Below are 15448 nucleotides of genomic sequence, written 5' to 3' on the forward strand. Positions count from 1 at the left end.
ATGAAGATGATCTATGGATACCACCATTATCCCTGGTCCTATTACAAATTCAGATCATGTGAATTATATGTATACATTTTGTGACATGCTGTAAGATAGACAAGCACTGGCATAGAGAGATACTTAAAGATAGATAAATCTGTTGACGTTGTTGAGAAACTGTTAACAGGCTGTTTCTTGGCAACCTCCAGACGCTTTGCAGAATGTACAGGGTTAGTCAAAATTATGTTAACACTTAAATGGTAGAAACCATTTATTCACAAAACATACATCATATGTGCAAGATGATTTACAGGACGGTCTCACCCTGTTTGAGCAACAGTACCATTTAAAGCCCGGACACACATTTCACAGTCACGGCGCACCACGTATTCAGGAGAAAAATAATCCATTAGCGTTAACATAATTTTGACTAACCCTGTATAAAACAGACTGTCCAAATAAAGTGTTATTTACATCGCACTTTTTCAAGAATATAAGGGAATAGAAGATATCATTCTGAAGATTTAAATTAACAATTGTATTTACATCTTATGGTAAATATTCTGGCGGCATGGTGGTGTAGTGGTTAGCACTGTCATCTCACAGCAAGAAGGTTCTGGGTTCGAGCCCAGTGGACAACGGGGGCCTTTCTGTGTGGAGTTTGCATGTTCTCCCCGTGTCCGCGTGGGTTTCCTCCGGGTGCTCCGGTTTCCCCCACAGTCCAAAGACATGCAGGTTAGGCTAATTGGTGGCTCTAAATTGACCGTAGGGGTGTGTGTGTGTGTGTGTGTGTGTGTGTGTGTGTGTGTGTGTGTGTGAGAGACTGGTTGAGAGGAGAAAACCTCTATAATAATCCAGTAGAAGGCAACGGGAAACCACTACTGGAACGTTCCCTAGAGATGTTGATGGCTGAAGCTGTCAGAGTAGCCACGTCACTGTAGTGATATGCCAAAATGGATGGATGGATGGATGGATGGTAAATATCCTGGGGTTCTTGTACAGACCTAGAGTCTAGAGAAATATGAAATTTCAGGTCACACATTTTCCAAGTTTCCAATTTTGGCTTATTTCAGGAAAAAATATTGATACTCTGCTGCCAAAGTAAAATAGTCTCAAGATTCTAAATGTGTTGTGTTTGGACATTTTTTATTCTGTGCTATAATGCAGGCTCCCTCATGCATAATACAATTCATATTTTCCCTTTTCATAAAACATTTAATTATGTTTGCAACTATTGATTGTTTTGTCTTTAAAATATTCACCTGTTTGAGATGCTGTGCCACACATTTTAAATATTCTATAAGAACAAGAAAAGTTTAAGACTTATTAAATAAGAAATGATAATTAAAACACCCACCCACCCACCCACCCACACACACACACACACACCAGGACATGCAACAGAGTGATGTGATGCTGTTTCCATCCTGAAGTTGTTTATTTTTTTCTATTGTTCAATAATTACAATTATCAATTTATTAAGCGACAAGGTCATATGTTTAACACTCAATGTTGTGGAACATCCTACTATCGCATCTTCTCTTTTGATGTGAATAAGACAGAAGAGTGGCACGACATGGTCCAGATAACTGGAAAGCGTCATCTGCACTCGGTCCTGAAGACGTTCCTGTGGCAGAAAATTTACTCACCTTAACAAAGCGCAAAGACCTTTTGACCAATCAGATGTGAGAATTCAACAGTGTTGTGATGTAATACACTATATAAGGAAAACCAGAAGTAAAATACAAACGATATCAAAAGGTCTTCTGTCCAAAATCACCAAATTAATTTCTAAATCAAGAAGTTACACCTTAAAACATTTCCAAAGTTGTCCGAACAATGAACTTGTCTCTGCTGTCATAGGTTTTTGAGAACTAAGATCTATCTATGAACATTCATGACTCGGAACGTCACCTGATTTGAAAAAGCCGATCAGTTCATAAAATGGTGAAAGTAGTAAAAATGATCCCTACTAAAAGATAAATGAGGCAGTCCAAAAATTAAATGATAAAATTACTGATAGCGAAGAAGAATGGCAATAGAATAATAGATGATTCTGAATGTGCATTTGTAATAGTGAAGAGTTTAGTTTATGTTTTGTAGGATACGTAAATGATAAATAATGGACAGGACACAGGACAAATGATAAACGAGAGCCATATTTGTACCAACATGTGCTAAGCTGTTGGTTTTTGACTACTCTGGAGCGTGAGCTAGCTTACACATGCTTGTTTACTTGCTTCAGCTAATGCTACCTGGTGTTAAGAAGCTAATTTTTGTATTAAATTAGAGGTCTCATCTCATCTCATTATCTCTAGCCGCTTTATCCTGTTCTACAGGGTCGCAGGCAAGCTGGAGCCGATCCCAGCTGACTACGGGTGAAAGGCGGGGTACACCCTGGACAAGTCGCCAGGTCATCACAGGGCTGACACATAGACACAGACAACCATTCACACTCACATTCACACCTACGGTCAATTTAGAGTCACCAGTTAACCTAACCTGCATGTCTTTGGACTGTGGGGGAAACCGGAGCACCCGGAGGAAACCCACGCGGACACGGGGAGAACATGCAAACTCCGCACAGAAAGGCCCTCGTCAGCCGCTGGGCTCGAACCCGGACCTTCTTGCTGTGAGGCGACAGCGCTAACCATTACACCACCGTGCCACTCTAAATTAGAGGTGCGAAACATAATATAGTCTCAGAAATACCCTTGTAGCAACACATGCTTCATTTATGGGGACAGCTTTAATCATAGCAGTTTTGTCTCCTTCAGTGTGTTTACATTTTATTTTACTGATTGCGATGTTAATGCTAAGCAACTTGCCTGATGAAGCTAGCACACTTGCGCACACATGGATGTTTCCTCTTCAGGTGCTCAAACTTGTCTGGAAAGCCTGGATATTAAAAATCATACACAGCAAATTCCCCAGTGTTGAATTAACACTTTCAGAGTTCATTTGTGTCCAATTGGACACATATAAACACAGTAGGATGTTAATTCAACACTGGGGATTTTGCTGTGATATAGAGCAGCGGCTACAATTATCGACAGCCCATAATTATCGACACCTTTTCAGATTTACCAATAAAAAACAATTTTACAAAGGTGACTTTCAATTACAACAGTTATTATTGGTTAATTAATCAACCGGAAGACCCGCCTCACCCTTTAATCTTGTCGTCTGATGACACAGCTCGTTACCTGAGATGGAATTTTTTTAGCACGATCAGCAATCTGATGAAAACCCGGATGTCATCATCGCAGGTAAGCATGGCGGAAAGATCATGGACATGTTTTTACTTCTCAAATTCACCGATACTTCATGATCTCCTTGCCGAAACCTACTTTGTTTCTTACGCTTTCATTTGACAGTCGCCATTTTGTATCTAAAAGTGCGTTTGAGAAGTCACGTGAGGTGTTGATAATAGTGATCACTTTCACTGGTGTCCACCATTATCGACACCCCGTGGAATTAAGTGACATTTACAACTGTTACGTATCGATCTTTGTGTAACATTGTTGAAGTAGATGAAGTACTTTTTTTAAAAAAAGTGCTGTGATTTATAAAAAATTTTTTCCTGATTCATAACAGAATGGAATGTTTATAGAGTATTTGGAATCCTATTGCAATAAATAGAATTAAACCAGAATTAAATTCCTAGCATATAAAAATTACATGCTTGAAATATTCAGATTTTTCTATTCCATTCAGAAATTTTTTTTGCAGTTTGTTGTAAATATCGACCACATATTACACTATCAGTAGACATTTTATATTTTGGTTCGAGGAATGACATGCGATCTTTGACCTGGATTTTCATGCGGTTACAATGTCAATTGCTTGTTGACATTTATTGGTAAACTACAAAACTAGAAATTAATACAAACAACAATGAACGATTAACAAAATGTGATCTACAAAAATACTTAGAAAGTGGAACAAAAAGATTTTCTGACACAGGTTAAACATTATCAGTTCATTTGTTTACAAGTGTTAGAATTACTTTCTCATTTACGTAAGCACCGACCGATATATTTATATAAAATATATTTTATACTAAATACTAGTGCATCTCAAAAAATTAGAATATTGTGAAAAAGTCCGGGGATCAGGTCGTCAAGGCCCCTGCCTTCGACTGCCACCCAATCCACACTGCACCAGCCCCCTACTGCTACCTCTGTGGGTGGTGAACCCACAGGAGGTTGGGCCCACGTCACCTCTTCGGGCTGAGCCCGGCCGGGCCCCATGGGCAAAGGCCCGGCCACCAAGCGCTCACGTGCGAGCCCCAACCCCGGGCTTGGCTCCAGGGTGGGGCCCCGGCTGCGCCATACCGGGCGACGTCACGGTCCTTGGTTGTTTCTCCATAAGGGTTTTGGTGAACTGCTCTTGGTCTGGCCTGTCACCTAGGACCTGTCTGCCTTGGGAAACCCTGACAGGGGCATAATGCCCCCGACCACATAGCTCCTAGGATCATTCAAGCACACAAACCCCTCCACCACAATAAGGTGGCAGTTCTAGGAGGCTCCCTGAGCTTGTGCGGGAGGTTGAGAGGTACTGGCTAGAGATAGTCGGGCTCACCTCCACGCACAGCTTGGGCTCTGGAACCCAGCTCCTCGAGAGGGGCTGGACTCTCCACCTCTCTGGAGTCGCCCATGGTGAGCGGCGGCGGGCTGGTGTGGGCTTGCTTATAGCTCCCCAGCTCAGCCGCCATGTGTTGGAGTTTACCCCAGTGAACGAGAGGGTCGCCTCTCTGCGCCTTCGGATTGGGGAGAGGGCTCTTGCTGTTGTTTGTGCCTACGGGCCGAATAGCAGTGTAGAGTATCCGGCCTTCTTGGAGTCCCTGGGAGAGGTACTGAGGGGTGCTCAGACTGGGGACTCCACTGTGCTACTGGGGGACTTCAATGCTCATGTGGGCGACGACAGTGACACCTGGAGGGGCGTGGTTGGGAGGAACGGCCTCCCCGATCTGAACCCGAGTGGTGTTTTGTTATTGGACTTCTGTGCTAGTCACAGTTTGTCCATAACAAACATCATGTTCGAGCATAGGGGTGTCCATAAGGGCACGTGGCACCAGGACACCTTAGGTCGGAGGTCGATGATAGACTTTGTTGTCGTTTCATCTGATCTCCGGCCCTATGTCTTGGACACTCGGGTGAAGAGAGGGGCTGAGCTGTCAACTGATCACCATCTGGTGGTGAGTTGGATCCGCTGGCGGAGGAGGAAGCTGGACAGACCTGGCAGGCCCAAACGTATGGTGAGGGTCTGCTGGGAACGTCTGGCCAAGCACTCTGTTGGGGAGGTCTTTAACTCCCACCTCCGGGAGAGCTTTTCCCAGCTTCCGAGGGAGATGGGGGATATTGAGTCTGAGTGGACCATGTTCTCTACCTCCATTGTGGACGCAGCTGTTCGGAGCTGTGGCCGCAAGGTCTCCGGTGCCTGTCGTGGCGGCAATCCCCAAACCCGGTGGTGGACACCAGAAGTAAGGGATGCCGTCAAGCTGAAGAAGGAGTCCTATCGGGCCATGTTGACCTCTGGGACTCCTGAGGCAGCTGACGGGTATCGGCAGGCCAGGCGTGCTGCAGCTCGGGCAGTTGCGGAGGCAAAAACTCAGAACTGGGAGGAATTCGGGGAGGCCATGGAGAAGGACTATCAGTCGGCCTCGAAGAAATTCTGGCAAACCGTCCGACGCCTCAGGAGGGGGAAGCAGTACTCTGCCAACACTGTTTACAGTGCGGGTGGGGAGCTGTTGACCTCGACTGGGGACATTGTTGGGCAGTGGAAGGAATACTTTGAGGATCTCCTCAATCCCACCGTCATGTCTTCCATTGAGGAGACTGAGGCTGATGACTCAGAGGTGGACTCGTCCATTACCCAAGCCGAAGTCACTGAGGTGGTTTGCAAGCTCCTCGGTGGCAAGGCACCAGGGGTGGATGAGATCCGCCCTGAGTATCTCAAGTCTTTGGATATTGTGGGGCTGTCTTGGTTGACACGCCTCTGCAACATCGCGTGGCGGTCGGGGACAGTGCCTCTGGAGTGGCAGACTGGGGTAGTGGTCCCTCTTTTGAAGAAAGGGGACCGGAGAGTGTGCTCCAATTATAGGGGAATCACACTTCTCAGCCTCCCAGGGAAAGTTTACTCCAGGGTACTGGAGAGGAGAATTCGACCGATAGTCAAACCTCGGATCCAGGAGGAACAATGCGGTTTTCGTCCTGGTCGCGGAACACTGGACCAGCTCTATACCCTTCATAGGGTGCTCGAGGGTTCATGGGAGTTTACCCAACCAGTCCACATGTGCTTTGTGGATCTGGAGAAGGCATTCGACCGTGTCCCCCATGGTATTCTGTGGGGGGTGCTTCGGGAGTATGGGGTTCGGGGCTCTTTGCTAAGGGCTGTCCGGTCCCTGTACGAACGGAGCAAGAGTCTGTTTCGCATTGCCGGCAGTAAGTCAGACCTGTTCCCAGTGCATGTTGGACTCCGGCAGGGCTGCCCTTTGTCACTGGTTCTGTTCATAATTTTTATGGACAGAATTTCTAAGTGGGCGGCACGGTGGTGTAGTGGTTAGCGCTGTCGCCTCACAGCAAGAAGGTCCGGGTTCGAGCCCCGTGGCCGGCGAGGGCCTTTCTGTGCGGAGTTTGCATGTTCTCCCCGTGTCCACGTGGGTTTCCTCCGGGTGCTCCGGTTTCCCCCACAGTCCAAAGACATGCAGGTTAGGTTAACTGGTGACTCTAAATTGAGCGTAGGTGTGAATGTGAGTGTGAATGGTTGTCTGTGTCTATGTGTCAGCCCTGTGATGACCTGGCGACTTGTCCAGGGTGTACCCCGCCTTTCACCCATAGTCAGCTGGGATAGGCTCCAGCTTGCCTGCGACCCTGTAGAAGGATAAAGCGGCTAGAGATAATGAGATGAGATGAGAATTTCTAGGTGCAGCCAGGGGCCAGAAGGAATCCTGTTTGGGAACCACAGGATTTCATCTCTGCTTTTTGCGGATGAAGTTGTCCTGTTGGCTTCTTCAAACCAGGACCTCCAGCTTGCACTGGGGTGGTTTGCAGTCGAGTGTGAAGTGGCTGGGATGAGAATCAGCACCTCCAAGTCCGAGGCCATGGTTCTCGACCGGAAAAGGGTGGCTTGCCCTCTTCAGGTTGGTGGAGAAGTCCTGCCTCAAGTGGAGGAGTTTAAGTATCTCAGGATCTTGTTCACGAGTGAGGGAAGGATGGAGCGTGAGATCGACAGGCGGATCGGTGCAGCCTCCGTAGTGATGCGGTCGCTTTCCCGGTCTGTCGTGGTGAAGAAGGAGCTGAGCCAAAAGGCGAAGCTCTCAATTTACCAGTCGATCTACGTTCTGACTCTCACCTATGGTCATGAGCTTTGGGTAATGACCGAAAGAACAAGATCGCGGATACAAGCGGCCGAAATGAGTTTCCTTCGCAGGGTGGCTGGGCGCTCCCTTAGAGATAGGGTGAGAAGCACAGTCACTCGGGAGGAGCTCGGAGTAGAGCCGCTGCTCCTCCACATCGAGAGGAATCAGTTGAGGTGGCTCGGGCATCTTTTTCGGATGCCTCCTGGATGCCTCCCTGGGGAGGTGTTCCAGGCATGTCCCCCCAGGAGGAGGCCCCGGGGAAGACCCAGGACACGCTGGAGGGACTATGTCTCTCGGCTGGCCTGGGAACGCCTCTGTGTTCTTCCCGAGGAGCTGGCTGAGGTGTCTGGGGAAAGGGAAGTTTGGGCTTCCATGCTTAGACTGCTGCCTCCGCGACCCGGTCCCAGATAAAGCGGAAGAAGAAGACGAGACGAAAAAGTTCAATATTTTCCATCAGTTATTTAAGAAAGTGAAAATGTTATATATTATAGACTCATTACACATAAACTAAAATGTTTCAAGCATTTTCTATTTTAATCAGTCTGGCATACAGTACAAAAACATAAAAAAACCCATCTCAAAATATTAGAATATTTCATTTCGAGTTTGAGTAAAACAGTATGAACACAGTGTATCTCTCGGTCTAGTTCAGTACACACAACCACAATCATGGGGAAGACTGCTGACTTGACTGTTGTCCAGAAGATGATCACTCATGCCCTCCACAAGGAGGGTAAGCCTGAAAAGGGTGGCTGGAAAAGGTGCACAAGCAACAGGGATAGCCACAGTCTTGAGAGGATTGTCAAGAAAAGTTGATTCAAGAACTTGGGAGAGCTTCACAAGGAGTGGACTGAGGCTGGTGTCAGTGTATCAAGACCCATCACGAACAGACATCTTCAAGAAAGGGGATACAACTTTCGCATTCCTAATATCAAGCTACTTCTGAGCCAGAGACAATGTCAGAAGTGTCTTATCTGGGCTAAGGAGAGAAAGAAATGTACTGTTGCTTAGTGGTCCAAAGTCCTCTTTTCAGATGAAAGTACATTTTGCATTTAATTTGGAAATCACGGTTCTAGAGTCTGGAGGAAGAGTGGAGAGGCACAGAATCCAAGATGTTTGAAGCCCAGTGTGAAGTTTCCACAGTCTGTGGTGATTTGGGGTGCCATGTCATCTGCTGGTGTTGGTCCACTGTATTTTATCAAGTCCAAAGTCAACACAGCCATCTCCCAGGAGATTTTAGAGCACTTCATGCTTCCATCTGCTGACGAGCTTTTTGGAGATGCTGATTTCCTTTTCCAGCAGGACTTAGCACCTACCCAGAGTGACAAAACTACTACCAAATGGTTTGCTGACCATGATATTACTGTGTTTGATTGGTCAGCCAACTTGCCTGACCTGAACCCCATAGAGAATCTATGGGGTATTGTCAAGAGAAAGATGAGAAACACCCGACCCAAAAATACAGATACGCTGAAGGCCACTATCAAAGCAACCTGGGCTTCAATAACACCTCAGCAGTGCCACAGACTGATCACCGCATTGATACAGTAATTCATGGTAAAGGAGTCCCAACCAAGTATTGAGTGTATAAATGAATATACTTTTCAGAAGTTGGACATTTCTGGATTGTAAATCCTTTTTTTGATTGATCTTAGGGAATATTCTAATAATTTGAGATACTGGATTTCTGATTTTCATGAGCTATAAGCCATAATCATCAAAATTAAAACAAAAAAGGCTTTAAATATTTCACTTTACATGTAATGAATATAGAATATATGAAAGTTTACCTTTTTGAATTAAATTATGAAAAAAAGGAACTTTTTCATGTTATTCTAATTTTTGAGATGCACTAGTATGTCTATGTAAAACAAATTTTAAATAAAAAATATGTTTTGTTAACTAAATACCACATACCGAATTTTTTAAAATAAATAATCATCTGGATGTCGATAATTCTGAAATGGTGTCGATAACTGTGGACAAAGGTGTCAATACTTGTGGAACAGTGTCACGTGATCTGATACGCTAAGTAATCGGGAATCACCTTTTTTTTTTTCCAGTGGAAGTTTGAGTAATTATTCATGCACAATTTACATATTGAAAGTCTTTTCTACTTTTGCAATGGCCAAAAGATCGTTAAGGTGTCGACAATTGTAGCCGCCGCTCTAGTATGATAATGAAATGAGTCATATCCTATTTTATGCTAAGTCATGTCTGATTACAAACCTCACTAGTTCTTCAGCCTGTTTTCAACAAAATACATACTGTACTTCTTTCCAATGAAGTTTGAGAAAACCAGTAAAAACAATGATTATAAACCTAGTGTCAGGCATCAGACGTTCTCCAGAAGCAATAAACATCATTTTTTAAAGTGTGTCTTATGAATCCAAACACAAGAATTAGTTGCAGTTACCTGTTGTTTTTAATATGTATTTGCTACTTTTGCACGGAGCTGGATAAGCGTCTCATAACTATGTCATCTAATGGTGACTCAAGGACAATATGTAGGTCTGGCCTTAATGTGTAACCATGACAGGTATTCTAAAGCTCCATTACTGCAGCTATGTCTCGCTGTTATGCAAATCCCACAGTCGTGCCCCTTTTGCAGCACTGGCAATATGAAACGTTTGAGAAACACCAAGAAGTATGTGACAAGAGCAAATTCCTGAGTTCTACATCAGCTTCTTCATTAAATGTGTCCCTTTCCAGTTACTACCCGGGTTTAAGCAGCAAGGTACACAGCGAAATCCCCCATGTTGAATGAACACCCAGAGTGTTGAATGAACCCTTTCAGAGTTCATTTGTGCCCAATTGGACATATATAAACACTGTCAGAGTTAATTAACACGGGATCATGCTGTGTTTGTTCTCAAGCGGGTTTTGGTGCCGAGGCCAATAACCCCAGCAACAGTTTTACATTAGGCTTGTGAGGTTGTGTGCAATATGCCATCATGTTTTTGTGTCCCCAACTATCAGTGATTGACGATAGTATCGCCTGTGGCTTTGGAGGGGTGTTGGCTGCAACGACGCTGAGGCTGGCCAGACAGCAGTAACGTGCCATGTACAGAAATATTAGAAGCTGGTTACAAGTTGGCTGTAGCTGCGAGTTGTTCATAAAATTTAAATGATAATATAGCCATGATGTGTGAAAACAGCCTCGGAGGTATTTACTGAATTATTTTAGAGTGAAGTAGGCCTGATAAACAAGATGCTATTTCATTTTCTTAAATGAAAACCTTGTTTATATTTTGCGAGTGAACAGATTCACTGCTTTATCTGTTTGGAAAGCATGGACAAAGGGAAGCTAAGATGCATCGAAGAAGGAATTTTTCCTTCTGCTCCCAAGGTGGACGGCATTTAAACAGGATATTAAGCTTTTTGTATGATATAAAATAGGCTGAAAGGAAACACATACTATACAAATGGGCGGTATGGTTGTGCAGTGGTTAGCACTGTTGCCTCACAGCAAGAAGGTTCTGGGTTTGAGGCTGATGGGGGCCTTTCTGTGTGGAGTTTGCATGTTCTCCCCGTGTCTGTGTGGGTTTCTTCCGGGTGCTCCAGTTTCTCCCACAGTTCAAAGACATGTGGTTAGGTCAGCATGGGGCTGCTTTGGGCTGAAGTGCCCTTGAGCAAGGCACCAAACCCCCAACTGCTCCCCGGGCGCTGTCGCATCGCTGCCCACTGCTCTGGGTATGTGTGTGTGCTCATTGCTCACTTGTGTGTGTGTGCGCATGCGTGTGTTCACTGCTTCAGATGGGTTAAATGCAAAGGACAAATTTCACTCTGCTTGAGTGTGCATGTGACAAATAAAGGCTTCTTCTTCAAAACAATTTATTTTGACCTATCTTATAGCTGCAGACATCACATTTTCCAACAGACATCTAAAAAATCGTTCAAATTGATGACCATCACGATATTTGGAATCTATTAGCAATTCTTGAAGCTACCATCATTCAAATCAATGTGTGCAGAATTTTGGCCAGATTGAGCAGTGATCACGATATTGGGTTCACGATTCGATTTTCCTATGATATTTTTGGAAAAAAAAAGAAATTAGGAAAATTTTCTCATCTCATCTCATTATCTCTAGCCGCTTTATCCTGTTCTACAGGGTTGCAGGCAAGCTGGAGCCTATCCCAGCTGACTACGGGCGAAAGGCGGGGTACACCCTGGACAAGTCGCCAGGTCATCACAGGGCTGACACATAGACACAGACAACCATTCACACTCACATTCACACCTACGCTCAATTTAGAGTCACCAGTTAACCTAACCTGCATGTCTTTGGACTGTGGGGGAAACCGGAGCACCCGGAGGAAACCCACGCGGACACGGGGAGAACATGCAAACTCCGCACAGAAAGGCCCTCGCCGGCCATGGGGCTCGAACCCGGACCTTCTTGCTGTGAAGCGACAGCACTAACCACTACACCACCGTGCTGCCCGTGCCGCCTAGGAAAATTTTATTTAAAAAAAAAAAAAAACGATTTATTTTCCTATTTTTATCAACTTTTATAAGCATTTTTACTACCTCTAACTGGTTCCCTTTAGCTTTCAGTCATCTGTAAAAAGAGAGCTCTGATTTCTTGTTAAATATGTTTGTACAGTCAATTGTGCAACAACTCCTTCCCATTTGAGATCTTTTTTGTTTATTTTCACTGCATTCGAGCTGTGTAACTTCCACATAGGGTGAGGTCACATGCATTCCCTCTATTTTTTTTTTTGTTATTACATCCTCTGCTGTCTAAACACAATTACCTCTAGGAAAACCGAAAAGATTACGCAGCCAGATAATAATGATTCGTTTTTTATCTCATCGATTCAGATCTTCAGAAATTTGTCTCACGATTTATCATTGCACAATATATTGTTACATGCCTAATAGGAAAACAGAAGGTTGAGCATTTGCCTCTGTTGTGAGCTACAGCGATACATCCATACTGTATGTCTGCCTTAATGAAAGAGGCCAGATTTGATTGTAAAACAAGTACAAGTCAGTGGAGAGGTTGTCTGCCTTGCTAAAATGTTCAGAGTGTTTCACACAAGTTGCTTTGTTGCACAGGTGATACATTTTGCATACTACAAAATGTGATGTAAATATAAATATTCATGCGCTGATTGAATTTTGATTGCCTTATTTCTGGAAACCAGGCTAATTGTACAATTGGACGGAAATAACCATGAACTAATAAGACCTTTAGTAAGCATTTTGCTGCTATTGATACGTTCACAAAGTTAAACAATACTAAAAACGATCACCTCGATGATACTAAATCAGATTAGAGGGGCAAATGAGTGCACAGCCTAGCTGAGGTTGCAGGATAAGAGAACACGTTTGGTCAGAAATTTTAATTGGACTCAAGCTCAGTTAGGTATTAGATAAACAATTAATGAGCTCATGCTAGGGTAGAGTTCATAGTTTTACGTTTAGCTAAATTTAATGTAGTGATTACTGGTCACCACATGCGTCATGACATAACAGATTAATTAACAGATTAATTAGCAAACGGGGACAACTAACATTAGCTGTAATTACAATACTACTTGATGAACATGTAATATGAGCAGAGGTGGACAAAGTACCCAACTTCATTACTTAAGTCAGAGTAGAGATCCCACTGGTCAAATGTTACTCCGATACAAGTGAAAGTTCATCTCATCTCATTATCTCTAGCCGCTTTATCCTTCTACAGGGTCGCAGGCAAGCTGGAGCCTATTCCAGCTGACTACGGGCGAAAGGCGGGGCACACCCTGGACAAGTCGCCAGGTCATCACAGGGCCGACACATAGACACAGACAACCATTCACACTCACATTCACACCTACGCTCAATTTAGAGTCACCAGTTAACCTAACCTGCATGTCTTTGGACTGTGGGGGAAACCGGAGCACCCGGAGGAAACCCACGCGGACACGGGGAGAACATGCAAACTCCACACAGAAAGGCCCTCGCCGGCCACGGGGCTCGAACCCAGGACCTTCTTGCTGTGAGGCGACAGCGCTAACCACTACACCACCGTGCCGCCCACAAGTGAAAGTTGTCCAGTCAAATTTTTACTTCAGTTAATGTACTGACGTACTTGCTTTTAAAAATACTTAAGTATTAAAAGTACATTTTCTGTCAACATATTTTTGTATTATTGCCACAACGCTTACCGTACAAAACCTAATGCCTCTGAAGCAACCGACTGGATTTACTGACTCGCTTGTAGAACCAGTAGAATAAACACCTGATAGAATGTTACAAAATGAAACACAACTGAACTGAAAAAGAACCATTGTCATTTTTATTTTTTTTAATTGTAACACTCCTCCCCACCCCCACAGAGTAGCATGGTCGTGTTCTGACCCAGCTCTGGCAGTGTGTGCACACATGCATGTGTATGTTAATCAGGAAGACAGTGGAATAGCTGTAAATGCAGCTTGCTAAGAAAAAAAAAACGACAATCCAACCTGATTAAAACCCAGATCCGCACCTCGAGCTTTATAACTGCCCAACAGCAACACTGCTTTAAGCAAGACAAAAAAGTGCAAGACCATCATCTGACATCAAAACAAAAAATTCCAGCAATTTGTTGTGACTGACTGACTAGTACAATACTGTCCATCTCACAGGTCTCGTGTGTGCGCGCGCACATGCGTAAGTGTGTGTATTCATGCACATCTGAATCTGCCTGTGGGATCATGGTGGTTTAACGTTAAGACTAGCTTCACTAGTCAGTGAAGCTACACCTAACATGCTAGTAAACTCTTTTCAAACTCAAAATCATATTGGGTAGCTAACGTTAATAGAAAAGAAATATTTCTATATTGTTTATTTGGTTTAAGGACTTCAGATAAGATGTTATTCATGTTAGCGTAACTCCGTTTTTATGTGCTAACTAGCTAGGTGTTTAACGTTAGCCGTGGACAAGGCGGTGGCAACTTGGCGGGCAAATCCATAGAAAGTCATTTGACTAACCAGATTGCACAGCTATTGCAACATTATCGCGAGCTCTAGAAGCACAGACAACTTCATTACAAGCTTTCTCTTGGAATAAAACATTTACATGCCTTAATATGCTTCCGCAGGTCGGACAGCGAGTTTTTGTAGGCTGTGATGTGGTTCGTTTTAAGAAAGACAAGAAAGAAAGCAAGCACAACTTTATTCATCACACACTTGTGAAATTCCTCTCTGCATTTAACCCATCTGAAGCAGTGAACACACACACATGAGCAATGAGCACACACACACATACCCAGAGCAGTGGGCAGCCATGCTAACAGTGCCCAGGGAGCATTTGGGAGTTAGGCGCCTCACTCAAGGGCACCTCAGCCCAAGGCCGTCCCATATTAACCTAACCTGCATGTCTTTGGACTGTGGGGGAAACCGGAGCACCCGGAGGAAACCCACGCAGACACGGGGAGAACATGCAAACTCCGCACAGAAAGGCCCTCGCCGGCCGCTGGGCTCAAACTCCGAACCTTCTTGCTGTGAGGCAACCTTGTTAACCACTATACCACCATGCCACCCAACGTTTATTTTGTTTTAGGCAAACAAAGCAAACGTTTAAAATGAAATTAATCTTTAATCCTTTCAGAAAACTGAAACATGGGTTCTAGATAAAGTCATGAGTGTGTGCATTCCCCAGAAGAACCGCCTCCTTCCATTCTGCCATCAACTGATTGTGTTAAATAATGCTGCGGAGAAATCATTGAACTTGATTTTATACAGTCTATGGACGTAACGTGACCCTAGTGATTCCTGACAGGCTGTCTCAGTGTCACCTGCGAAAAAACCAATCACGTTTTAGAAAAGAAAAGAAAAAACATTCACTTTCAAAGCTGCTTCATAGTAACGAGGACCTTGATAGAAATGTAGTGGAGCGAAAAGTACAATATTTGTCTTTCAAATGCAGTGAAGTTAGTCATCTCATCTCATCTCATTATCTCTAGCCGCTTTATCCTTCTACAGGGTCTCAGGCGAGCTGGAGCCTATCCCAGCTGACTACGGGCGAAAGGCGGGGTACACCCTGGACAAGTCGCCAGGTCATCACAGGGCTGACACATAGACACAGACAACCATTCACACTCACACTCACACCTACGCTCAATTTAGAGT

General features: G+C 44.3%; 2 protein-coding genes across 3 annotated transcripts in view; one reads left to right on the forward strand and one right to left on the reverse strand.

The window, feature by feature from the left end:
- The window catches only part of cntn1a (contactin 1a), a 226875-nt gene that overhangs the window by 53849 nt on the left and 157578 nt on the right, over positions 1–15448 (forward strand). The window lies entirely within an intron of this gene.
- The window catches only part of LOC132881768 (peroxynitrite isomerase THAP4-like), a 57491-nt gene that overhangs the window by 25033 nt on the left and 17010 nt on the right, over positions 1–15448 (reverse strand). Inside the window, exon 2 of one of the 2 annotated variants that reach the window (XR_009654074.1) lies at positions 1517–1609. The exons of the other annotated variant lie outside the window; for it this stretch is intronic. The gene's annotated coding sequence lies outside the window, so the exon portion shown is untranslated. Of the gene's footprint in view, positions 1–1516; positions 1610–15448 lie in introns of those variants that run through there. 2 annotated transcript variants of the gene reach the window in all.

Source organism: Neoarius graeffei, chromosome 2 (assembly GCF_027579695.1).
Source record: "Neoarius graeffei isolate fNeoGra1 chromosome 2, fNeoGra1.pri, whole genome shotgun sequence".
NCBI lineage: Eukaryota > Metazoa > Chordata > Actinopteri > Siluriformes > Ariidae > Neoarius > Neoarius graeffei.